This window comes from Scyliorhinus torazame, chromosome 17, assembly GCF_047496885.1.
Source record: "Scyliorhinus torazame isolate Kashiwa2021f chromosome 17, sScyTor2.1, whole genome shotgun sequence".
NCBI lineage: Eukaryota > Metazoa > Chordata > Chondrichthyes > Carcharhiniformes > Scyliorhinidae > Scyliorhinus > Scyliorhinus torazame.
Window position 1 is genome coordinate 12,436,731 of NC_092723.1, and position 26,518 is coordinate 12,463,248.

At 44.7% G+C, this 26,518-nt stretch overlaps 1 pseudogene; it reads right to left on the reverse strand.

The window, feature by feature from the left end:
• The window catches only part of LOC140394560 (guanine nucleotide-binding protein G(t) subunit alpha-2-like), a 32,518-nt pseudogene continuing 6,000 nt past the window's right edge, over positions 1-26,518 (reverse strand).

Below are 26,518 nucleotides of genomic sequence, written 5' to 3' on the forward strand. Positions count from 1 at the left end.
TCAGAAAAGACCACAGTCTTTAAGATTTTCTTTAATGATGATATCTTTCACAGCATCAAATACAAACTTGATGTTTTGTGTGTCAGTGGCACACGTCATGTGCGCATAGATTTCTTTAATATCTTTTCGCATGTTGAGGTCTAGGAATTGGCTCTTGATGTAAGTGCCAGCATCATCATACGTGTTGGGACCTAGAGATAGAGCGCAAAGATTTTACTCTCAGTGTTGGATTGAAAAATGGTTTATTGTCAGCCTGTTAGAATATTCAACATCACACGACTCGAGCCACATGACTCGAGCCAATGTAAATCTGTTATTGCAGGAGTAAAGGTAAAGTCGCCACAGTCCCAGATGACCATATGCTGCTATTTCCTTTGAGGGGAAGAGCTGTCTGGTGGTGGTTTAACCTGAGGATCACCACACCTCAGGCACCCAGTTTAGGTGCAAGTTTCTAGTCAGGTACAAACCCCTCAAGGTGATGCCATTAAAACTCAAGAGGGGCAGTGGGTTAGCCCTGCTGCCTCATGGCGCTGAGGTCCCAGGTTCGATCCCGGCTCTGGGTCATTGTCCGTATGGAGTTTGCACATTCTCCCCGTGTTTGCGTGGATTTCGCCCCCACAACCCAAAGATGTGCAGGGTAGGTGGATTGGCCACGCTAAATTGCCCCTTAATTGGAAAAATGAATTGGATACACTAAATTTAAAAAGAAAACTCGAGGGCGATAATTGGGGTTTTTCTTGTTTGAGATGACCATTGGCTGGCAGTTGGAAGGAGTTTACTTGCTACAGGTCAGGCTAAATATGTACATTAAGACAATTCCTGTTGTGGGCTGACAAGGGCTGCTTCAATGTCAGAAGATTTATGAACTGAATTGTTAGCAATCTATCATTGTAAGAAAAATGGGTTAGTACCATCGTAATCCAGGAAGCAGATGCTTAGATGAACTTTTTTGATTTTATCCTCAAAAAGATCATTCTTATTCAAAAACAGCACGATGGAAGTGGCTGCAAAGTACCTGTGGTTGCAAATGCTGTTGAAGAGATGGAGACTCTCATGCATTCTGTTCTATGGACATAAAAAGATAGAGATGCTGAAACTGTTTTATTGTAGGGGGAAGAAAAGTATAAATGGGATAAATGCGGAATTGAAGAGAAACATCTCCATTCAGAGAGTGTTTAACATACCACAAGTATGGAGGTAAATAGAATGGAGGCATTTAAGGTGGTGCCAGATAAACATATGAGGAATAAAGGAAAAGGGGGGTAGACTGAGAGTTAAATTAAGGGATGAGGCTTATAGAACATGCAGTGCAGAAGGAGGCCATTCGGCCCATTGAGTCTGCACCGACCCACTTTAGCCCTCACTTCCATCCTATCCCTGTAACCCAATAACCCCTCCTAACCTTTTTTGGTCACTGAGACAGGTTAGCATAGCCAATCCACCGAACCTGCACGTCTTTGGACTGTGTGAGGAAACCAGAGCACCCGGAGGAAATCCACGTAGTCACGGGGAGAACGTGCAGACTCTGCACAGACAGGGAATCGAACCTGGGACCCTGGCGCTGTGAAGCCACAGTGCTACCGTGCTGCCTATATGGAGCATGTACACTGGTATGGATGAGTTTCTGTGCTGTACATTCTATATCAACATTTCTGCCTCTTTTATCTCCTTAGTGTCGCATCCACCATCATTCCGACTGTTTTGGAAGATGGCTGATTTCTCTATGTTTACCACTATTTTAGTTGCCAACGCTTTTTGGTCTGTTGTTATTGGAATATGTTTGGGCAACTTGTGCAGTGCGATAGGAAGCCATTTGGTCAATCAAGCCTATACCAACTTTTTGAAAGCAGTTAATTAGTCCCTCTTCACTGTTTTCTCCCCATAGTCCCTCAGAACTTTCATTTTCAACCATATATTCAATTCTCTTTTGAAAGTTGCTAATGAATTTGTTTCCATCATCCATTCAGGCAAATGAATGTAAAGTATTGATTATTATCTGCTCTGCAGGACCCAGAGAAGTTAGGGACAGAACAATAACAAGATTTGCAGTGATGCATTGATCATGCACTGTTGCCTCCAATTCCGCATTTGGCTCTCTGAGGTGCTAATTCTCGCGGATTAAATGCTGATTGTCAAGTTATTTGAAATAGGCCTGAAAATATGACCTAAAGATGACTTCTATCTACGACTTGCCTTTTTCAAACAGCTCAATGACCACACAATTTAATTTAAATTAGATCAAATCTCTTGAGCGACACTTTGTTACTGCAGCAACAGCCTGCATTTATACAGCATCTTTAAAGTCCCAAGGCATTTCACAGGGGTGTTATCAAACAAACTTTGGCATGAGAATATAAAAACAAAATACTGCGGATACTGGAGTCTGAAACAAAATTAGAAAATGCTGGAAAAACCCAGCAGGTCTGCAGCATCTGCGGAGAGAGGAAAGAAAGTTAATGTTTCAAGGACATATGACATTTCTTCAGAGCTCTTTTCCCTCTTTACAAAATTTGACATGAGTTAGGTTAAGGAGATATTACAACAGGTGAGAAAAGCTCCATCAAAGATGAAGGTTTAAAAGTGTCAGAGAGAGGTTTGTGGGATGGGGGAGGAGGGGGGAGGTTTGGGATTCCTGAGCTTTTGGCTGAGGCAACTGAAGGCACAGCCACCAAGGATGGAACAATGAAAATGGACGATGCACAAGAACCCAGAATTGGAGGGAGGCAGAGTTTGGGAAGATTGTAAGGCTGGAGGCGATTACAGAGGTAGGTAGTGGAGAGGCCATGGAGGGATTTGAAAACCATGATGAGAACTTTGAAATTCTGAGTTTTAACACCTTGCGCTTTGAGGCAACACTCGGCTATAGAATGAAGCAGCAAAATACAGGTTATTAAGCACCACTGCCCATCTGTGTCTCATCTCCAGTTATTGGGACACTGAAACCAATTGGAAACTTCACCATTGCAAATGAAGGAAATTCTGAGCATGTTTCAGCGCCAGCTGTCCTCACATGAGTTTCTGAAATACCGGAAAATTACTTAGAATGCTAATCACTTCTCATTACTGATGGTCGCAAGCTGAGATGAAACCTTCGCAGATGTATAATCAAAATTTCAAAATACATGTCAAGCCAGCTTTTAATAGATATTAATTTGCAATTTAATATGCAAACATCTAGCAGAAATACAGATTACAGCCAAGTGTAATGCCTGGATCTGGTATGTGTCTCTTGTGGGGACCATGAATTGGATTTGATTTGAATTGTTTTTTGGAGCAGGCAAGGAGCTGGATTAGCGATTTGCCCCTGTCCACACTCTGACCTCTGGCTTTGTAATGGATAAAGCAATAAAACAAAATTCTGCAGATGCTGAAAACCTGAGTGCATATTACTGTCTGTCACTGTAGGCTCAGCTTTATATTGCTGCCCAACCATTTGAATTTGCTTATAACTATTTGACAAAGTGTCACCCAGACACAAAACATTGGCTCCCTTCTCCCTCCACAGATACTGTCAGACCAGCTGAGATTGTCCCGGATTTTCTGTTTTTGTTTGAGATTCCAGCATCCGCAGTAATTTGCTTTTATACTTGAACTTGTAGTAAGTCTTCTTTATAAAATTGGCCCCTGGAGATTAGAGTTTATGAGACATCTGCCCTTGGTTCATGTGTCCTCACAGTGCCATTCATCCCACACTTGGACACTGAGCACAATAACAGAATTACATTTCATTGGTTGGATCTCTGCTGCAGTGAAGCTCTGAATCTATCCTTGCGTATTCTGGTCACGGTAGCAATGTTCTGCCAAAGGATGACACAGTTATCACAGAGATTGTACCTGAGATATAGTTATTCGGTTACATTACGCTGAATGAATGTGAGAGATAACCGTTTACTGGCATTTCGCAAAATTAAATCTAGCACATTTCAGTCATCGGCAGAAAAGTGTTAATATAAAACACAGAGTCTGCATTGAACTAACATTCAGTGCCGATGTTCTTTAGTCTTGCTGAACCTTGTCTCACTTAGTTATATTCTTTAGAAAATGTATGTCTTTCCAAAAATATCTCTTTGTGTACCAACATTTGTTAGCACGGTAGCACTGTTGCTTCACAGTGCCAGGATCCCAGGTTTGATTCCCGGCTTCGGTCACTGCCTGTGCGGAGTCTGAAAATTCTCCCCGTGTCCGCGTGGGTTTCCTCCGGGAACTCCGGTTTCCTCCCACAATTCCCAAAAGACTAAATTCTCCCCCCCCCCCATGTACCCGAACAAACAGGCGACGGAATGCGGCGACTAGGGGCTTTTCACAGTAACTCCATTGCAGTGTTAATGTAAACCTACTTGTGACAATAAAGATTGTTATATTATACAAACGTCCAGAATTTTAGAACCTTATAGCACAGAAGGTGGCCTTTGGGCTTACCATGACTGTGACAATGATTTTATCCAATTAGTCCTGAACGTTTTAGGGGATTTGAATATATTAAAATCACTGTTGGCATTACATGAGAGATTTTAAATTATTGCACGGGATTGATTTTGTGAACACACATTTAGAGTTACACACCACTTCATCATCCTCGACCAGCACCATGTCATACGCACTGAGAGTGCCACAGAAAATAATGCAGGTAACTCCTTCAAAACAGTGGATCCACTTCTTCCATTCCGACCTCTGCCCACCAATGTCAAACATCCTGAGGGTAGAACAGAGATTAGGCTATTTGCTGCATTAGTTATTTTAAGAACTTAATAAAGATCGTCACTTTTGAATTGCACTGTACCTATCTGCAAGGCATTGGCACCACACAAATGTATCATTTTGAAACTATCCAGACAGAGGGTTTTTTCGAGGAAAAATAGCTGTTTATTTTTCTTCAACTTTAGTTGAATGGTTTATATAAAAGAAAGTCTTTGTCCCATTTGATGGCATCCTTCTTGTTATGGGCCAGGGTTTAGAGAACCCCAACGTGTATCATGGAGTTCACCTGACCCACAACCTTTAATAGATTGTAGTATGGGGAGCGCACAGCCCGCTCTACAGGTGTGGGACAGCAGAAATGGAAAAGTATTTTTAAAGCAAAATAATGTTTATTCTATGAACTCAAGTTAACCTTTTTAAAACATACAGTGAACATCTTAGCAACCATCAATTCAAATACAACCCCCAAAGAATACAACACTAAGTCATCCTTAATAACTTCCCAAACAACATCCAGAAGACAAAAGAAACACCTTTTAACAGAAGCACATCAGGTTTACATTCACTACTGAAAACATTTCTAATTCTGAATTCTCCAAATGATCAAGAGATAGTGTTTTCATGGCAGAGAGAACAGCAGTACAGCTGCTTTGTCTGGCTCCAGCTCCAACACTGAAAATGAAACTAAAACACACCCTGCAGCAAACAGCCTAAAACTAAAGTAAAATGCTGACAGACAGCCCAGCTCCACCCACACTCTGACATCACTGATAAACACCCATTTCTTAAAGGAAGATTTCGTAAACACTCATTTCTTAAAGGTACATTTCTTAAACACCCATGTCTTAAAGGTACTCTCACTTGACATTCTTGAATGCTTGGCATGGAGAGGTCAAGTGCTGGCCATTCACATTTGGGACCTGGGCATCAACATAGCCCAAATTGATGGCACAAATATATTTTAATGGTCCTATATAAAATGATATTGTCAATCTATATCCCAATGGGTATGGACCTCCAGCTTTCCCTTAATACAATCCTAACAGACAATCACACTCAGGAGGAGCCATAGAAAGGTCAATACAAAATTGATCGCATGGAGTGCTTTTCTCAATTGGGGAAGAACAGCAAAGGGATGGGGGAGCTTTATTCTTCCTCTGGTTGTGCTACATGGGAATGTTTACTGCTGTCACTAGTTTCCTGCAATGGATAAAGTTCAATCCCCCAGCACTAACACCCTTCACCTTGATGAGAATGATTTGGTTTTAAAGTGTACATCCCAGAAAATAGTGTATTCATAAATAATACCACAGACCACAAGATTGGTACCGTCCAAGGAATATTTAAGTATAACTGCAACTTATTTGCAGTCAAAGTTTAAGAGAAATACAGAGAAATTACTTAACTTGGATCGAAACAATGCAAGTGAATTTAATTGGCGAGTGTGTTATTAAACTTTTGCATTTTAAAAAATTATTTCAAGGGACATGGGCATTGCTGCCTAGGCAGCATTTACTATTGCCCATCCCTAATTGCCCTTGATACGGTAGTGGTGAGCTGCCTTCTTGAACCACTGCAGTTCCTGTGGTGCAGGTACACCCACAGTGCTGAGTTTAGGATTTTGATGCACAACAGTGAAGGAGCGGCGATATATTTCCAAGTCAGGATGGCGACTGGCTTGGAGGGGAAATTGCAGGTGGTAGTGCCCCATGTGTCTGCTTCCCTTGGCCTTCTAGGTGGTAGAGGCCATGCATTTGGAAGGTGATGTCACAGGAGCCTTGGTGAGTTCCTGCAGTGCATCTTGTCATACGGCTGCCAATGTGCATCAGTGGTGGGCGGAAAAGGATGGCGAAGGTGGTGGGTGGGATGGCAATTGAGTGGACTGCTTTATCCTGGATGGTGTCAGACCTCCTGAGTGTTGTTGGAGTTGCACTCATCCAAGCAAGTAGAGAGTATTCCATCACCTCCCTGACCTGTGTCTTGTAGGAAGCAGAAGACTCGAAGCAGTGGGCACGCACAACCCTTACTCCACCAGGATCTCAGTTTACTTATTATGTCTTGGGAATCATCTGAATTTTGCCTGATGGACAACACTCTGAGGTAGACCTGGAACTACAATTCACATTGCCTGCACATTGAAGGAGCATGAAACTAAATTCGAAAACCATGCGGCTGTTTATCTGAAGTACAGATCCTGGCAAGAGAATTGTTCGTCAATGAAACCCGTGATCCTCACTCTTGACCTCAAGACATCTTGCTCATTTGGAATGTAGCCAGTGGCTGTGATTCTGTCCAGATTGTCCAAATAGCTGATGGAGAGAAAGAAATCACATTTCTATACATATTTGATTACCATCTACAGTTAAAACCAAATATAAAAATAATATAATATCATGATATCATAAAAATAATATCACTCCTCAGTCTGAAACCCCAATAATTGCTGCACAATCAGCCCAGAGAAGTTCAAATATGGTTGGGTCTCAGCCCCATTTTTGAAAGCATTATGCCCTGTGAACTGACGGACACAGGACATAATCTACAGAAGGGTAGATAATACTTTGATGCTTAGAGGTTAGCTGAAGCTCAGTGGTTGCATTTCTACTCCTGAATTAGGATGTTGTCGGATGAGGTGCTCTCCAGTGACCTGACCTAATAGAGCTGACTCTCCAGAATTACACTGAAGGGGTGCTGCACGGTAAGTGTCATCTCTTGGATGAGAAGTTAAATAGGATGCCTGCCTGGCGGCATGGTAGCACAGTGGTTAGCACTGTTGCTACACAGCGCCAGGATCCCAGGTTCGATTCCTGGCTTGGGTCACTGTCTGTGTGGAGTCTGCACATTGTCCCCGTGCCTGCGTGGGTTTCCTCTGGGTGCTCCGGTTTTCTCCCACAAGTCCCGAAAGACGTGCTCATAGGTAATTTGGATATTCTGAATTCTCCCTCCGTGTACCCAAACAGGCGCCGGAATGTGGCGACTAGGGGCTTTTCACAGTAGCTTCACTGCAGTGTTGATGTAAGCCTGCTTGTGCCAATAAAGATTATATTTTTAAAAATCCCCTGACACAATTTTAACATGAGAATGGGTGTTCTCCTGGTGCCCTGGTCAATATATCTTTTCCTGGGATGGAGATGTCACTGGCAAGACCAGCATTTCTTGCCCTTCCCTAATTTCCCTTGAGTGGCTTACTAGATCATTTCAGGGGCAATTACAAGGCAAAGACATTGCGGTAGGTCTGGAGTCACATGTCGGCCAGACCAGGTAAGGATGGCAGATTTCCTTCCCAACAGGACATTACTGAACCCAGGAACATCTTGAGGTTATGAAAGGTGCAATAGAAATGCATGTTCTTTCTTAATGAAGAATAGTCTACACAGCACAGAAATGCAAAGAAAACATAGCACTAGGATTTGAGAGCTAACTATCTTTCAAGCTATCACCAGGTTACTTTGGGCATTTGAATGAACTGTTCTGAAGATGGGTTGTTGAACATTAAAAAGGTAAACAATTGGAGGTAGTTGAACCAAGTGATTCCATTAGTGTAATAGACGGAGTTGCAGTAAGATATTCCAGATATAAGGATAGTAAGTTATGAGGAATGGTATGATTAGTTGAGGGCTTTGACAGCAAGGATATTTCAAGGTGGGAATTGAATATTTTCAAAATTATGAAATGAATTGACAAAATTAGTCTAACTTGTTGACTATGGTGAAAGTTTCCAATGCCAGGGGACATAAGGTAAAATGAGGAAGTTAGAATCAAATAAGGAAGTTTAACAGAATGCTTTCAACGTGCAAGATGGTTGTGAATTCAGCTACTAAGGCAGACAATTCTAGGAGACATTTTAACAACGTTCGAGAACAACCAGATATATTTGAGGAGAGAAGAGGGACTGAGGAATACGGAGAGGAAGTGGTTAGTGGGACAGTTCAACAAAAAAGGGGCAGGTGAGTTGGTGCTTAAAGCCCTTTCCCAATTCCTAAAAATTGCTATATTTTTCAAACCTCTGAAGCCATGGTTAAACTTAGTAACAGGCCTCAGAAACAGAAGACATAAACTCCTATTTGATTCACCTGGGAATCCTTCCCTTTGAAGAAATAGTTTTCCAACATTAAGACATCATTTTGTTTAAAAAGGGATACGTTTACAAAAAAAACTCATATTGAGTAAAATGGTGTCAACTTGCAGTCTACTTCCCAGCCCAATATGTTGACATCCTCAGCACTGTTAGAGTATAAAAAGGAAACCACATAGGTTCCGCTGTGCAATCATGTTTACACAACCCATGCTCAGCCAGGCATTGTGTATTCACAGAATCATCCCTGGTGTGTATTTGGGTTCACTTGTTTAAATAAGCAATGCCTAAGCGCACATTTAACCACACCACTAACCTATGTGAGGTGAGATGTTGCTATTCACACATTCAAGTGTCCTAACATCAAAAATAATTGCAAACAGTGACCTAATCAATGACTTTGTGCCTTTAACGAAAACGTTTATTTTGAAAAGAATTTCCAAAACAATTCCAATCATGTCCAAAAGGTATTCAGGTTAGGTGGCTTGACCACGTTAAATTGCCCTTTAGTGTCTAAAAAGGCAGGTGGGGTTATGGGGATAGGGCGGTGGGGTGCTCCTTTGAAGGGTTGGTGCAGACTCGATGGGCCGAATGGCCTCCTTCTGCACTGCAAGGATTCCTTGATTCTATGTATTAAATGATTAATGGCAATTACTCCCCACCTGCCTGACACACCTCTGCACTGGGGTACATTACTCACACTTTGACTGTAAATATGGGGATGGTGGATGGGCAGATGGCTCATTAAAATGACCGAGTTAGGATGAAATTCCGACTATCCCTGTCATGCAAATCTATCTGCTATAGTTTCCAAGCATTGTCTACCCAACTAATTGAGTTGGTTTATAAGAGAGAACTCTTTACCTTGTAATAGAGCACAATCCGATATATCTCAGAGGGGAGACAGTGGCATAGTGTTAGTGTGATTAGACTAGGAATGCAGAGACCCAGGATAAGGCCGTGGGGACAGGGGTTCAAATCCCACCCCAGCAGCTGGTGGAATTGAACGCTAGTCTCAATAGTGATGGCCATGAAACTCTCATCAAAAAAAACATTTGGTTCACTAAGGAAGTCTGCCACCCTTACCTGATCTGGCCTAATATATGAATCCAGACCCACTTGATGTGGTTGACTCTTAACTGCGCTCTGAAATGGTTGAGCAAGTCACCCAGTTCAAGGGCAATTAGGGACAACTGCCAACAATGCCCACATCCAATGAAAAATCTTAGTGTTAAAGTACTTCTATTGGCTATCATAAATGGGAATGCAACACTAATTTTGTGTTGGGGATGTGGCCATTGGCTGTTCCAGTAACAGCAGTAGAATAATACATCACCAGTTTCTTCCTGATGAATTCACAGCCATCTCAGTGTGTTTATAATCCACAAAAAGATAGTGATGCAAAACAACACTATAATGGGGAGATTATAGCAATTCTTCAGGAAAGGTGACTTTACATTGCATTTCCATTCAGATTAGACATCACAATTGAGAACCTTGGGCAAACAATATATTGGGTGGCTATTTCTCTGCCCACAATTTTAATGGAGATATTAATCATTTAAAATCATACAGGAAAATCCATCCACTAATATAATGCCAGGATAATGCATCCGCATCAGATCTTGTGGCCTGCAGGCGTTCATAGGGCAGTGTGATCTTACTCTCTGAGCTGCAGTGTAGGTCCAACAGTGAAGTGAATGGAGAAGTCTAACAGTGCGGCTCACTGCCGATAAAGTCATGTCACCATCGGATGTCATGAGCTGAAGATATGCCCCTTGAGGCGTTTGTTCATTTTAATGACAGGTAAATAGTTCTTGATTCTTTGTAATTGCTTAGAATTAGGAGCAGTCATAAAATATGTAATAATAATAATTTTTTGGGGTGTCACAAGTAGGCTTACATTAACACTGCAGTGAAGTTACTGTGAAAAGCCCCTAGTCGCCACACTCCGGCGCCTGTTCGGGTACACGGAGGGAGAATTCAGAATGTCCAATTCACCTAACAAGCACGTCTTTCGGGACTTGTGGGAGGAAACCGGAGCACCCGGAGGAAACCCATATGCAGACACGGGGGGAACATGCAGACTCCGTACCGACAGTGACCCAAGCCGGAAATCGAACCCAGGACCGTGGTGCTGTGAAGTAACAGTGCTAACCACTGTGCTATTATCTCAACATGTCAAGAATGTGGTGGCATGATTGTACTAATTACCGCTATTGATTTATTGAGATCACTTCTACTCTGACCCCACTCTGCTTCAGGAAGTCAGATATTGATTTTAAGTTCTGTCGTCATTCCAGGAACATTAGCATCTGTGAAAACTGAAGCATTTTGTGTAGCATACTAAGATTTTCACAGCTTATTGGAACAGTACAGCCAGTACTTGTGATTTCTTTCATACGATAGCGAGGGGAGTGACTGGGGAAAATGGAACGGATTGCTTTCTGTCTGGGGGAAGATCGCAAAATGTCCAACTACATTTCCTCATGTGCTATTTCCACAACAAACCTGTATCTTTTTTAATACTTTTACACTTTTTATCAAATGCTATGTGTTGTTAAAAATAATGGACTGTTCTTTCCGACTTACATCAAAAGATAAGAGTGTTAAAGGTTCTCCCTCTACAAAATGTTTCAACCAGGCTATTTGGTCACCGCATTTGCTGAATCTCCGTAATCAATTCCAATAGTGGACATGGCTCGAATAATAGCCAGGACAGACTGGAGAATGTTGCCATCGATGATGGATATAAAGGCTAAACATTCTTCCTTTGTGTAACCGTCTTGATGGATGATTCTGCAAGAAAAGCCACCATGCTCTGAGAATTGTTGAATTAAAGATGTGTTTTTTTTATACTTTATATTTTAGACTCTCCGCCCTAAATTTCTGACTGGTCGGCGGGTTCTGTCCACTGGCGTTCTGATCAATATGCTCATTGCTGTTCCACTGGCAATACCCAATGAAGGTGTGTCTGAGCTGTGACGGAGATGATGCTGTCCTCAGCTTGGGAGTCCTCCATTGGAACACTGTTGGCTTGGCAATCTTCCGCCATAGCTGGCAGTGTGTTTTTATTGTCTATTCAAGACTTAATAATAATATTTATTATTGTCACAAGTAGGCTTACATTAACACTGCAATGAAGTTACTGTGAAAAGCCCCTCGTCGCCACATTCCGGCGCCTGTTCAGGTACATGGAGGGAGAATTCAGAATGTCCAATTAACCTAACAGCATGTATTTTGGACTGTGGGAGGAAACCAGAGCACCCGGAGGAAACCCACGCAGACACGAGGAGAACGTGCAGACTCCGCACAGACAGTGACCCAAGCGGGAATCGAACCAGGGACCCTGGCGTTGTGAGGCAAAAGTGCTAACCACTGTGCCACTGTGCGCTCACCTATAAGAGCAGGAGTAGGCCTTCGAGCCTGGTCCACCATTCAGTGAGATCAAGGCTGGTCTTCCAACTTCACATTCCTATCCTATCCCCATCTCCCTGGATTCCCTTACTGTTCAAAAATCTATCAAATCCAATCTTGAACATAATCGCCGCGACTGGTTTTATCAGCGGGGCATAGCTTTTAATTCAACGTGTTTAAAACTCAATTTGCATTGAATGCAATTTCCACTCAAAAATCCTAATTCTTTTGCACTGGTTGTATCAACATCACGTGAATAACCTAACGCTGTCAGGTTTTTATACGTATGTGTTCAGAAATGGGATGACGGGGTTTCTATTTTATGGATGTTTCATGTGTAACGTCATTAGCTGAAGGTGGGTCAGTTGAACTTTCTCTACAGTTAACAGTTAAACCTCAGTGAGGCCCAGCTGTATGAGACAGTCTGTAAGTGTGAATTGATCGTTTGAATTTTGTGCGTGTGGGAGGTAATGCACAATTACAGTCTGATCTGGAAGTGCAGCGAGAGCCAAATGTGTTTGTAATGCAGAGATGGATTGTTGTGACTGCTGCAAGTGGCCATAAACGGAGCCCGAGAGTTATTTTAATACTGATTTGTGATCAATAGGGCTGTATCACTGAATTGGTTAAACTTTTGTATCTTCTGAAATAAAATAAAATGAAGGAAAAATCAAAACTTACTTCATCTGTTTGACGATGGTACTTTTTCTTGATTCACCAGCACCTGAAACATTGAAAAGCAACAGTTACCACAATAAGGAGGAAGTGCAGCGTACCGTAGGAAAGGTGTACCGGAAGTGCAGTGTACCGTAGGAAAGGTGTACAGGAAATGCAGTGTACCGTAGGAAAGGTGTGCAGGAAGTGCAGTGTACCGTACGAAAGATGTACAGGAAGTGCAGCGTACCGTAGGAAAGATGTACAGGAAGTGCAGCGTACCTTAGGAAAGATGTACAGGAAGAGCAGTGTACTGTAGGAAAAGTGTACAGGAAGTGCAGTGTACTGTAGGAAAGATGTACAGGAAGTGCAGCGTACCGTAGGAAATGTGTACAGGATGTGCAGCGTACCGTAGCAAAGATGTACAGGAAGTGCAGTGTACCGTAGGAAAGATGTACAGGAAGTGCAGCGTACCATAGGAAAGGTGTACCGGAAGTGCAGCGTACCGTAGGAAAGATGTACAGGAAGTTCAGTGTACCGTAGGAAAGATGTACAGGAAGTGCAGCGTACCGTAGGAAAGATGTACAGGAAGTGCAGCGTACCTTAGGAAAGATGAACAGGAAGAGCAGTGTACTGTAGGAAAAGTGTACAGGAAGTGCAGTGTACTGTAGGAAAGATGTACAGGAAGTGCAGCGTACCGTAGGAAATGTGTACAGGATGTGCAGCGTACCGTAGCAAAGATGTACAGGAAGTGCAGCGTACCGTAGCAAAGATGTACAGGAAATGCAGCGTACCGTAGGAAAGATGTACAGGAAGTGCAGTGTACCGTAGGAAAGATGTACAGGAAGTGCAGTGTACCGTAGGAAAGATGTACAGGAAGTGCAGCGTACCATAGGAAAGGTGTACCGGAAGTGCAGCGTACCGTAGGAAAGATGTACAGGAAGTTCAGTGTACCGTAGGAAAGATGTACAGGAAGTGCAGCGTACCGTAGGAAAGATGTACAGGAAGTGCAGTGTACCGTAGGAAAGATGTACAGGAAGTGCAGCGTACCATAGGAAAGGTGTACCGGGAGTGCAGCGTACCGTAGGAAAGATGTAGGAAAAATCAAAACTTACTTCATCTGTTTGACGATGGTACTTTTTCTTGATTCACCAGCACCTGAAACATTGAAAAGCAACAGTTACCACAATAAGGAGGAAATGCAGCGTACCGTAGGAAAGATGTACAGGAAGTGCAGTGTACCGTAGGAAAGATGTACAGGAAGTGCAGTGTACCGTAGGAAAGATGTACAGGAAGTGCAGCGTACCATAGGAAAGGTGTACAGGAAGTGCAGTGTACCATAGGACAGGTGTACAGGAAGTGCAGTGTACCCTAGTAAAGGTGTACAGGAAGTGCAGTGTACCCAAGGAAAGGTGTACAGGAAGTGCAGTGTACCATAGGAAAGGTGTACAGGAAGTGCAGTGTACCCTAGGAAAGGTGTACAGGAAGTGCAGTGTACCCTAGGAAAGGTGTACAGGAAGTGCAGTGTACCATAGGAACGGTGTACAGGAAGTGCAGTGTACCGTAGGAAAGGTGTACAGGAAGTGCAGTGTACCCAAGGAAAGGTGTACAGGAAGTGCAGTGTACCCTAGGAAAGGTGTACAGGAAGTGCAGTGTACCCAAGGAAAGGTGTACAGGAAGTGCAGTGTACCCTAGGAAAGGTTTACAGGAAGTGCAGTGTACCCAAGGAAAGGTGTACAGGAAGTACAGTGTACCATAGGAAAGGTGTACAGGAAGTGCAGTGTACCATAGGAAAGGTGTACAGGAAGTGCAGCGTACCGTAGGAAAGGTTTACAGGAAGTGCAGTGTACCGTAGGAAAGGTGTACAGGAAGTGCAGTGTACAGTAGGAAAGGTGTACAGGAAGTACAGTGTACCATAGGAAAGGTGTACAGGAAGTGCAGTGTACCCTAGTAAAGGTTTACAGGAAGTGCAGTGTACCGTAGGGAAGGTGTACAGGAAGTGCAGTGTACCCTAGGAAAGGTGTACAGGAAGTACAGTGTACCATAGGAAAGGTGTACAGGAAGTACAGTGTACCCTAGGAAAGGTGTACAGGAAGTACAGTGTACCATAGGAAAGGTGTACAGGAAGTGCAGTGTACCCTAGGAAAGGTGTACAGGAAGTGCAGCGTACCCAAGGAACGGTGTACAGGAAGTGCAGTGTACCGTAGGAAAGGTGTACAGGAAGTGCAGTGTAGCATAAGCAGAAGTCAGAGATGGAGAACTGTTCATTGTAGTGGATTTGGCAATGTCCTTTCACCTCTGAATCCGTCCCTTAAGAATGTGATGAAGTCTGTCTGTGAACTACAAAGTCCAAGAAGAAATTAAGTGAAATTAAGGGACTGTCCATGTTCTGTAAAGTATGGAATGCACTGGCGGTAGTTGACAGGAGCAAGTACCTGGTGCCCTCCCCCACTGACAAAGCACCAAGTAACCATCCACACAAACTACCGAGACAGTATATCAACAATCTTTCCTCTCAGGGATAATTATATAATAGGACAATCTATCAAAGAAAATAATCACAGTCCCATCACTTGAAATCTTCAAGGCCCACTTTTGGATTATTTTCATTTATATTTCTTCATCATTGCGACCATCACCTCAGCAGGTCATGTCTGGTCATGGGTAGTGCTCCCCATGCGCTGGAAAGTAACACTCATTCCCCACAAATATCAGCAATGACCAGCCCTAACAAGAGAGAATTTAACCATCGCCCCGTGACATTCAATGGCATTATCATCGCTGAATCCACCATTATCAACATCATTGTCCATAACCTGAACAGGACTAGCCATAGTGTGGCTGCAAGAGCAGGCCAGAGACTGGGAATCATATAGAGAGTGACTCACCTCCTGACTCCCCAAGGCCTGTCAACCATCTACAAGGCGTAAGTCAGGAGTGTGATGGAATACTCTCCACTTGTCTGTATTTGTCCACCTCCAACAACACTCAACAAACGTGACAGCATCCAGGACTAAGCAGCCCGCTTGATTCGTACCTCATCCACCACCTTCAACATTTACTCCCTCGACCACTGATGGACAGTGGCAGCCGTGTGTACCATCAACCACATGCAGGAACTCACCAAGGTTCTTTAGGCAGCACCTTCCAAACACGTGACCTATACCACCTAGAAGGACAAGGGCAGTAGATGTATGGGAACACCACCACATGCAAATGCCCCTTCAAGTCACACTCCATCCTGACTTGAACTAAATCACCGTTCCTTCATTGTCGTTGGCTGTGATTTTGCACCCACGTTCGCCGCAGGTGCAAACAGCGACGTGGTCGCAAAATTCCACGAGCGTCAGAAAATGAGAATCTTTCTTGGGAGATCTCATTTTCAGACTTCCCAGAACCCCCTGCCAGAGACGTAATAATGTTCCTGCCCAGAAACTATTTAAATTATAATGGGGCGTGCTTTTTGAAGTGCTGTAATGTAGGAAATGCAGCAGCCAAATCGTGCATAGCAAGATCCCATAAATTTAAATGACACGAGCAGACCATGCGTGTAAATGATATTGACATAGGCAAGATAAAGCCACAAAATTACTTAAAACTGAACTAGGCAATGAGCAACAGAGGCTACAAGTTTGAATTGGCAAGAAAATAAATCTAAAATGGTTATGAAGAGTGCCTTTACTCAAGAGTGTTAAATGTCCCCAACTTCTGAATTCAGAGCGGGGCTGGATGCTGGGCGCTGTCCACTGTGGGGTATCCCTGCAGGGTACCGGATCCCTACCACCAGATGTTGGTGGTCCCAATCAGGAAGTGCTTTCTTTAACATAACGGTGGGAGAAGTGGATTTGAGGGAAACAACAAACTACAAATTGAGCATGCAAAACCCTCCTGCTTGGGCTTATGCAGATTCCTGTCGTACTTGCTGATTAAATGTTTACTCCGATTCTGAGCTGCCAGGTTAAGCTTTTTGTTCCGCCCTGTAATCCTCTTAGTGGATAAGATGCTAATGTCGCAAGGCCACCACCGGCTCTCCCAATAAAGCTCCTGTCATTCCTAAACTCCCTTGCAGAGTTGCTTCCTGCCTCATGTGCCATCGGCTTCAGCTTAGATCAATCTTAATAAAGTGGGACAGTTGTGCATTACTAACTGGGCAGGGTGACACATCAGATCATGTAAAGTGAGCTTATTACGTATGTCGAAAATACTGGGAGCTTATTGGCCCCTCAAGAGAGTCAAATAACTTGGATGCTTCCTCCCCGCTATACAAAACAAATAAATCCTAAATAGTGAACAGTCATCTCAATGGGGCAGTCCATTGTTGCTGCAGTGGTTAGCACTGTTGCTTCACAGTGCCAGGGTCCCAGGTTCGATTCCCGGGATTTATCTGCCTGTGCGGAGTCGGCACGTTCTCCCCGTGTCTGCGTGGGTTTCCTCCGGGTGCTCCGGTTTCCTCCCACAAGTCCTGAATCAAGACGTGCTGTTAGGTGAATTGGACATTCTGAATTCTCCCTCTGTATACCCGAACAGGCGCCGGAGTGGGGCAACGAGGGGCTTTTCACAGTAACTTCATTGCAGTGTTAATGTAAGCCTACTTGTGACACTAACAAAGATTAGTATTATTATCCTTTAGTGCTGTGCCAAAGCTCATAACAACAACAACATATATTTATATGGTGCCTTTAACATAATAAAATGTCCAAAGGTGCTTCACAGCAGCATCATACAACACGCTTTGGTACTGAGCTAACACAGGAGTTCATCAGTCAGATGACCAAATGCTTTGTCAAATAGATAAGTTTAAAAGCATGTCCAAGAGGAGGGAAGTGAGGCTGAGAGCTGTACGGAAGGTATTCCAGAACCCGGGGCCCAGATTACCGAAGACTTGGCCACCACTGCTGGAGTGATTAAAATTGATGATTCACAAAAGGCCAGAAAAAAGATGAGCGCCGATATCTTGGCGGGTTGTGGGGCTGTGGGAGGTCACAGAGATGTGGTGGTAGGGGATGGTGATGGGGGGGGGGCCGAGGCCATGGGCGAGAACTTTGAAATCGGAATTTTACTGGACCGGGCGCGAATGAATCTGTGGGCCATGATATTTCAGAAGAGATGTTAGTTTGGTCCCTCACCTCTGCTCTCTTAGGTGGATACAAGACATTCAATAGAACTATTTGACCAGCAGAGGAGTTATCCTGCCGAGTAGTTATCCATCAACAAAGATCGGTAAAGCAGAATATTTGGTTATTCACCTCCTTTCTGTTTGAGGAGCTGAGCTGTGCACAAATTGGCTGCTTTATTTCCAATCCAATCACCTTTTATTTTCACAAATATGAAGTTACTGTGAAAAGCCCCTAGTCGCCACATTCCGGCACCTGTTCGGGTAAGCTGGTACGGGAATTGAACCCACGCTGCTGGCCTTGCTCTGCATCCCAAAACGGCTGTCTAGCCCACTGAGCTAAACCAGCCCTTAGCCCCTTAAGTTGCCCTTAGTTTAGACCACTCACTTAACAAAAGGAGGGGTCGCAATTAATCAGCTGATGGGAGCTTTGGATCAGCCTGAGACTGTGTAAGGCGCTAAATAAATGCAGGTCATTTCGTTTGAAAACGCACTGTGGGAATGTTTTGCTGTGTTAAAGGCAGTATATAATATGGGCAATATCCTAGTGAGTCTGCACCTCCATCATTGCTTTCTAGAACTGGTAATCTAAAACTGCACAACACTCACTCTACAGCTCCAAACTCATGAAGACTACATGCTTTCAATGTTACCGTCTCGCTTTTGTATCCTGTTCGCCGAGATAATTGGAAAAGCAAGTTATTCTTTAAAGATAATTGGCTGCAGACCTCGAGAGTCTTTGCTTACAGTTAGCTACAGGGAGTCGATATGAACGGGGTAAACTGCCTGAAAGGAAGGTGGAAGTAGATTCAATAGTAACTTTCAAAAGGAGTATTTCCTAATCCTTGAAAATAAAAAACAATATGCAGGGTTTTAAGGTAGGATCAGGTGAGAGGGACCAATTGGATAGTTCATTCCATAGGCACAGTGGGCTGAATGGCTTCATTCTGTACGGATTATTATATGGATATACTACCCCTAGTAGAACACTGGGTTATATCTTTCAATTCTGAGAAATCCCCTGTCCATTACCCCGACCATTCACCTTCTCTCATATAATTCTCCTAGGCAACAGATTATCAAATGTTTCTTGGAAATCCCGATATTTGACCAACACTGCATGTCCTTTATCTTTCATAGAATCCACAGTGCAGAAGGAGGCCACCCGGCCCATCGAGCATGCACCGGCCCCTGGAAAGAGCACTAAGCCCACACCTCCACCCTAGCCAGTGCAGACTCAAAGGGCCGAATGGCCTCCTTCTGCACTGTAAATTCAATGATAATCTATGATTAATCTAGGACAAAGGTTCGGCACAACATCGTGGGCCGAAGGGCCTGTTCTGTGCTGTATTTTCTATGTTCTATCCCCATATCCCAGTAACCCCACCCAACCTTTTTGGACACTAAGGCCAATTTATCATGGCCAATCCACCTAACGTGCACATCTTTGGACTGTGGGAGGATACCGGAGCACCCGGAGGGAACCCACGCAGACACGGGGAGAACGTGCAGACTCCGCACAGACAGTGACCCAGCGGGGAATCGAACTTGGGGCCCTGCAGCTGTGAAGCAACACTGCGCTACTGTGCCACCGTTCCTCAACATGACAGAATTCTCTGAAGCAATGATCAAAAGTGTTCAAGTGTAGCCTGCCTTTGTGAAAGCTGCATTGTTTGGCCCTGATTAACTATTGTGAAAAGCAAAGTGCTGAAATCCGAAACAATAAAAAAATCCAATGGTGGATTATTGTGACAATAAACAAATCCAATCCAATCCAATCCATTTTTAGCCCTATTATAGGTGATAGTGTTACCAACAACTGAAATACTGGCCTAAAGTTTACTGATTTATCTGTTTTTTACTCGATGGGAGGGTACTCTGGAGTATTTTGAATTTTCTTAAAAGATATTTCTCTCTTCTATTGTCAAATATTCTTACCACTGTCCGTCTCACATTCTTACCTATTTCTAGTCAATGAACTGAATTAATTTAACTGTTGTTCATATTTTTTGTCGTTTTACATCTTTTTCAAAATGTATTCTACTTTTAATGAATTCAATTCCACCCCTTTTAAAGAATATTATACATTAAAACCAGACATCCCATTCAACAACATGATAGATTCCAGTATAGGACTTGTGCTTCTGTCGTATCATCTCTGATAGATTATTGGGATCCATGTTTTCCTACTATTTGTATTGGTTAGCTAATTATTGATGCCAACTGAAATTCTTTCCAGCTCTCTCCAACCTAGCAACATCCTGGGGGTTACCACTGATCTGAAACTGAACAGTCATATAAATATTGTAGCTACATTTCCCTGTGTAGTTTCAGTTTATTTCTTCTTTCTGGGTGGCACGGCGGCACAGTGGTCAGCACTGCTGCCTCACAGCACCAGGGTACCAGGTTCGATTCCTGGCTTGGGTGACTGTCTGTGCGGAGTCTGACATTCTTCCCCGTGTCTCCATGGGTTTCCTCCGGGTGCTCTGGTTTCCTCCAACAGTCCAAAGATGTGCCGGTTAGGTGGATTGACCATGCTAAATTTCCCCTTAAGTGTCCAAAGATGTGCAGGTTAGATGGATTGGCCATGCTAAATTTCCCCTTAAGTGTCCAAAGATGTGCAGGTTAGGTGAGGTGACAGTGATAGGGTGGGGGAGTGAGCCTAGGTAGGGTGCACTCTTGGAGGGTCGGTGCAGACTTGATGGGCTGAATGTCCTCCTTCTGTTCCGTAGGCATTTTATGGATTCTAAGAGCAGATCAGAGACTGGGAATTCTGCAGCGGGTAACTCACTTCCTGACCCCCCAAAGCCTGCCCACCATCTACAAAGCACAAGTCAGGAGTGTAGTGGAATACTCTCCACTTGCCTGGTAAGTGCAGCTCCAAAAACACTCAAGAAGCTCAACACCATCCAGGACAAAGCAACCTGCTGGATTGGCATCCCGTCCACCACCTCCACCATTCCCTCCACCACTGACAGGCATTGGCAGCCGTGTGCACCGTCTATAAGATGCACTGCAGCAACTCACCAAGGTTCCTTTGGCAGCACATTCAAAACCAATGACTTCTACCACCGAAGTAGGACCAGGGCAGTTAATGCATGGGGGGGGGGAATACCATTCCCTGGAGGTTCCCCTCCAAGTCACTCACCATCCTGACCTGGAACTATGTTGCCGTTCCTTCACTGTCTTTGGGTCAAAATCCTGGAACGCCCTCACTAACAGCACTATGGCTGTACCTACACTACATGGACCACAGCGGTTCAAGAAGGTAGCTCACCACCACCTTCTCAAGGGCAATTCAGTGTGGACAATAAAATTGCTGGCTACCAGTTCTGCTGCTGCTAAAAGTGGGGATCAGAAGTATTCCTTGTAATTTGCATCCCATAGTTCAGTTTTCGGTTGCTTGGTAACACAGAAATTGAATAATTGCTGAAAAGAAAAGATAGGTTGCTGAAGTTTTTCATTCTGCACTCATCAGGGCAAATGCAAGAATGCTAAATTTCAAACCAACATGATAATTCGTACACGAACATGTTTCTTTTCCTTTAACCCTTTCAGGATACGCCCTCAAACACGGGCAGTTTCTGAGCAATCAGTAAACATTGCTCCTTTCCTTGTTTTACTGAAACAATGTACCTCCTCTTTTGAGCAACACTTTCAGTTATTTCAACGCTTTCACTTTCCTGTCTTTAAAGCACCGAAAGAACTTTAATCTTAATTGCCTAACGGCACTGGAGGTGTACGTACACCATGTGAACTGCAGCGATTCAAGACGGCAGCTCACTTCCACCTTCTCAAGCGCAATTAGGATTGAGCAATAGATGTTGACCTTGTCAGCAACACTCACATCACAAGAACATGTAAAAAAAAAGTTTTGCTCTCTGTTCTCTATTTGTACGCTAATATCTGTACACTTATGATTGCAATTTGTTGCTCATGAGGCACAAATAGCACAGTGATTACAATAATTTTCTGTGGAAGCTGAAGTGATACAGATCCACTTAGCTCCAATTAGTAAATGCCGACCGACTCCTTCAACCTCCCCCTCTACCATTCAAGCCTTTTTTCCTGTTTGTGGATAAGGTCCCAGGAAATTACTGTTTTCGAGCCACATTTGCTAATTTGCTACGATAGGAAGTCAGGATTAAAAATCTGCCCCTGCAGCTAGACGTCACCCGCTCAGCCCTGACTGCTGGGCAGGATTGGGCAGTGACCTCAAAGGCAACAAATGCATTTACATATACTTGATTTTTGGAAGACACTTTGCATTGTCTACCTCTAGTGAGGTGTTAATATCAATTGCTATGTCCCTTATAGAGGCAGAACAGTCTTGTTAAAACTCTGGGGTGAGACTTCCAGTATATTTGTGCCCAGAGACACACATAATCGAGAGGCAAAGCAAATGCCCAGTATAAAGGATAAAATAAACTCTGGCGCAAGTAATTATGAGCCATGTAATTATGCTGTACCCTTCTACCACTCCCCGCACCGGAATACATTTCTGCTCAATATCGTGCCTCCAGACCCTTGCTTTCTTTTGGACTCACTGGAAGAGCTATGTTGGGAAACCATTGTGTCAATTGGAGACAATGTGGATGAAATATCATGGTGCCCAATTGGAGAAGCTAGGTTGAATTTTACTTTGTGGGGAGGGGAAGGTCGGGGGGGGAGGGGGCAGGGGACATACCATTCACCCCCCCCCCCCACCTGGAAGAAAGGTTGGCCAGAAAACAACCAACTTCAAAAGAAGCTTCCCTACCATGATGTTATGCTGCAGGTGGCCTTAAACACCTGAGATTAGGATGTCCCATCCCTTAGGTGAGGGAAGCCCTGCCCCCGAGAGCTGCTGACCAATCTGATTGGCAGGCAGCTCCAGCAGTGCACCAGATCTCAATAGTGGGTGATGCTGGGACTGCAGGGCAACCCACAGATATTGAACATGGACACCAGACTGGACCTTTTAAGCAGGGAGGGGTTGGGCACTCTCGGAAGGGAGGGCGGGGTGGGTTGGGTTTTGGAGGCCAAGTGGGAAGGTACAAAATGGGGGGGGGGTGGGTGGTAATGATCTGACGGAGGGTTCCCCCGATGCACACAGTCCACCCCCCCAAAGGATGTACCTCCCCTTCCTTCTCATCCTTTCAACACATGGGGTAGACAAAAAGCCTTACTTCTGGGCAGCACGGTGGCACAAGTGGTTAGCATGGTTACCTCACGGTGCTGAGGTCCCAGGTCCGATCCCAGCTCTGGGTCACTGTCCATGTGGAGTTTGCACATTCTCCCCGTGTTTGCTTGGGTTTCGCCCCCACAAGCCAAAAGATGTGCAGAATAGGTGGATTGGCCACGCTAAATTGCCCCTTAATTGGAAAAAATGAATTTGATACTCTAAATTTATTTTTTAAAAGCTTTCCTTCTCTTCCCCATCTTCCACTGCCCAACGTATTTTGGCATTGGAGGTTGATTGATAACCTTAGATGGGTAATAACCGGCCTAGTGGGTGCCTTAGCCACTCCCGTATTAAGGAGTACAGCTAGGGGGTGGGTAGGAGGGCAGTGGGCTAGCCAGGCAACATATATTACTTGACCCCCTGCTGAAAATACACCTGGTGGGACAGGCCGTAAAATCCAGCCCACTACAGGCAGGATAACACCGTAATCATTGTAAGATACCGTGCATGGATGCTGCTATAACGACTCAAGATCCTTCACCATATTATCTAGGCTGTGCAGTCCTCGGGGAGTTGGGGAGTGCTGCATTGTTGGAGCCTTTTGTTTAAGATGCGACGTTAAACTGAGCCCCATATGGCCCCTCAGGTGGCTAGTGAAGATCCCATGGCACTGTTCCAAAAAAAAAGCACGGGTGTTCCCCCTTTGTTCTGCTCAATCAACATAATTCAAACAGAATATCTGGTAATTTATCCCAGTTCTATTTGTGGACCTTTTGTGAACAAATGAACAACCACATTGCCCGCCTTCCAAAAGCAACCATACTGCAAAAAAACAGTCTCTTTGGCTGTGAAACACTTTGGAGCACCCAGAGAACAGGAAAGGTGTCTTTTCTATAATGGGAAGGATGGCAATGTGATGTCACTTTCACTTCTGGGAGATACCATTTACACCTGATGTGTCACTGATTGGAAAGATTATGTACAGGATAACATTCTAGCCATTTTGAGATAACATTGCAATCACTGAGAGATATTACTATTGGCAAAGGAGAGCACTCAATGGCAGACACCATCATGTGTGCTTGTTTCAATAGCAACATATCAGCTGAAGAACGGTACTTCCTACAATGCCGCACTTCCTCAGTATTGCACTTGTCAGATTGTTTTGTTGCCATAATATAGTGTGGGTGGCTCGCAACCTCTGACTCATCAGAAAGACTGCCAACTCTACACTTTGCAAGATAGTACTCGCTCACACTGTACTATGCAGACATTACATTCTAGAAAGCACTAACCAAATAACTACAGTTTGAAGTAGCACAGACTGTACTAGGCTATCAAAGCATGGTTAGTAATCTACATATTTGTAGACATTGCTATTCAGCCAATACTTGACACGAGAATGTCTAATAATACAGAAATGATTAGTCTTTCCCATTACAAATTCATACGTTTAAGGTAGTAGCAAATTCAGAAGCTGTGGCTCATCACAGCAATGTTTGCGTACCAACAATAACATGGCTGTACCAACGGCACTGTGGGTGTACCAACGGCACTGTGGGTGTACCAACGGCACCGTGGGCGTACCAAAAACACTGTGGGTGTACCAGCGGCAATGTGGGTGTACCAATGGCACTGTGGGCGTACCAACAGCAATGTGGGTGTACCAACAGCAATGTGGGTGTACCAACGGCACTGTGGGTGTACCAACGGCAATGTGGGTGTACCAAAAACACTGTGGGTGTACCAACGGCACTGCGGGTGTACCAATGGCACTGTGGGTGTACCAACAGCAATGTGGGTGTACCAACGGCACTGTGGGTGTACCAACGGCAATGTGGGTGTACCAAAAACACTGCGGGTGTACCAACAGCACTGTGGGTGTACCAATGGCACTGTGGGTGTACCAACGGCACTGTGGGTGTACCAATGGCACTGTGGGTGTACCAATGGCACTGTCGGTGTACCAGCGGCACTGCGGGTGTACCAACGGCACTGTGGGTGTACCAATGGCACTGTGGGTGTACCAACGGCACTGTGGGTGTACCAATGGCACTGTGGGTGTACCAATGGCACTGTCGGTGTACCAACGGCACTGTGGGTGTACCAACAGCAATGTGGGTGTACCAACAGCAATGTGGGTGTACCAACGGCACTGTGGGTGTACCAACGGCAATGTGGGTGTACCAAAAACACTGCGGGTGTACCAACGGCACTGTGGGTGTACCAATGGCACTGTGGGTGTACCAACGGCACTGTGGGTGTACCAATGGCACTGTGGGTGTACCAATGGCACTGTCGGTGTACCAACGGCACTGTGGGTGTACGAACGGCACTGTAGGTGTACCAACGGCACTGTGGGTGTACCAAAATAACTGTGGGTGTACCAACGGCTCTGCGGGTGTACCAGTGGCACTGTGGGTGTACCAATCGTACTGTCAGTGTACCAACGGCACTGTGGGTGTACCAACGGCACTGTGGGTGTACCAACGGCACTGTGGGTGTACCAGAATAACTGTGGGTGTACCAATGGCACTGTGGGTGTACCAATGGCACTGTGGGTGTACCAATGGCACTGTGGATGTACCAACGGCACTGTGGGTGTACCAACGGCACTGTGGGTGTACCAACGGCACTGTGGGTGTACCAAAATAACTGTGGGTGTACCAATGACACTGCGGGTGTACCAACGGCAATGTGGGTGTACCAATGGCACTGTGGGTGTACCAACAGCAATGTGGGTGTACCAACGGCAATGTGGGTGTACCAATGGCACTGTGGGTGTACCAATGGCACTGCGGGTGTACCAATGGCACTGTGGGTGTACGAACGGCACTGTGGGTGTACCAACGGCACTGTGGGTGTACCAAAATAACTGTGGGTGTACCAGCGGCACTGCGGGTGTACCAACGGCATTGTGGGTGTACCAATGGCACTGCGGGTGTACCAATGGCACTGTCGGTGTACCAACGGCACTGTGGGTGTACCAAAATAATTGTGGGTGTACCAACGGCACTGCGGGTGTACCAACGGCAATGTGGGTGTACCAATGGCACTGTCGGTGTACCAACGGCACTGTGGGTGTACCAAAATAACTGTGGGTGTACCAACGGCACTGTGGGTGTACCAACGGCAATGTGGGTGTACCAATGGCACTGTGGGTGTACCAACGGCACTGTGGGTGTACCAAAATAACTGTGGGTGTACCAACGGCACTGCGGGTGTACCAACGGCAATGTGGGTGTACCAACGGCACTGTGGGTGTACCAACGGCACTGTGGGTGTACCAACGGCACTGTGGGAGTACCAATGGCACTGTCGGTGTACCACTGGCACTGTCGGTGTACCAACTGCACTGTCGGTGTACCAACCGCACTGTGGGTGTATCATCTGCACT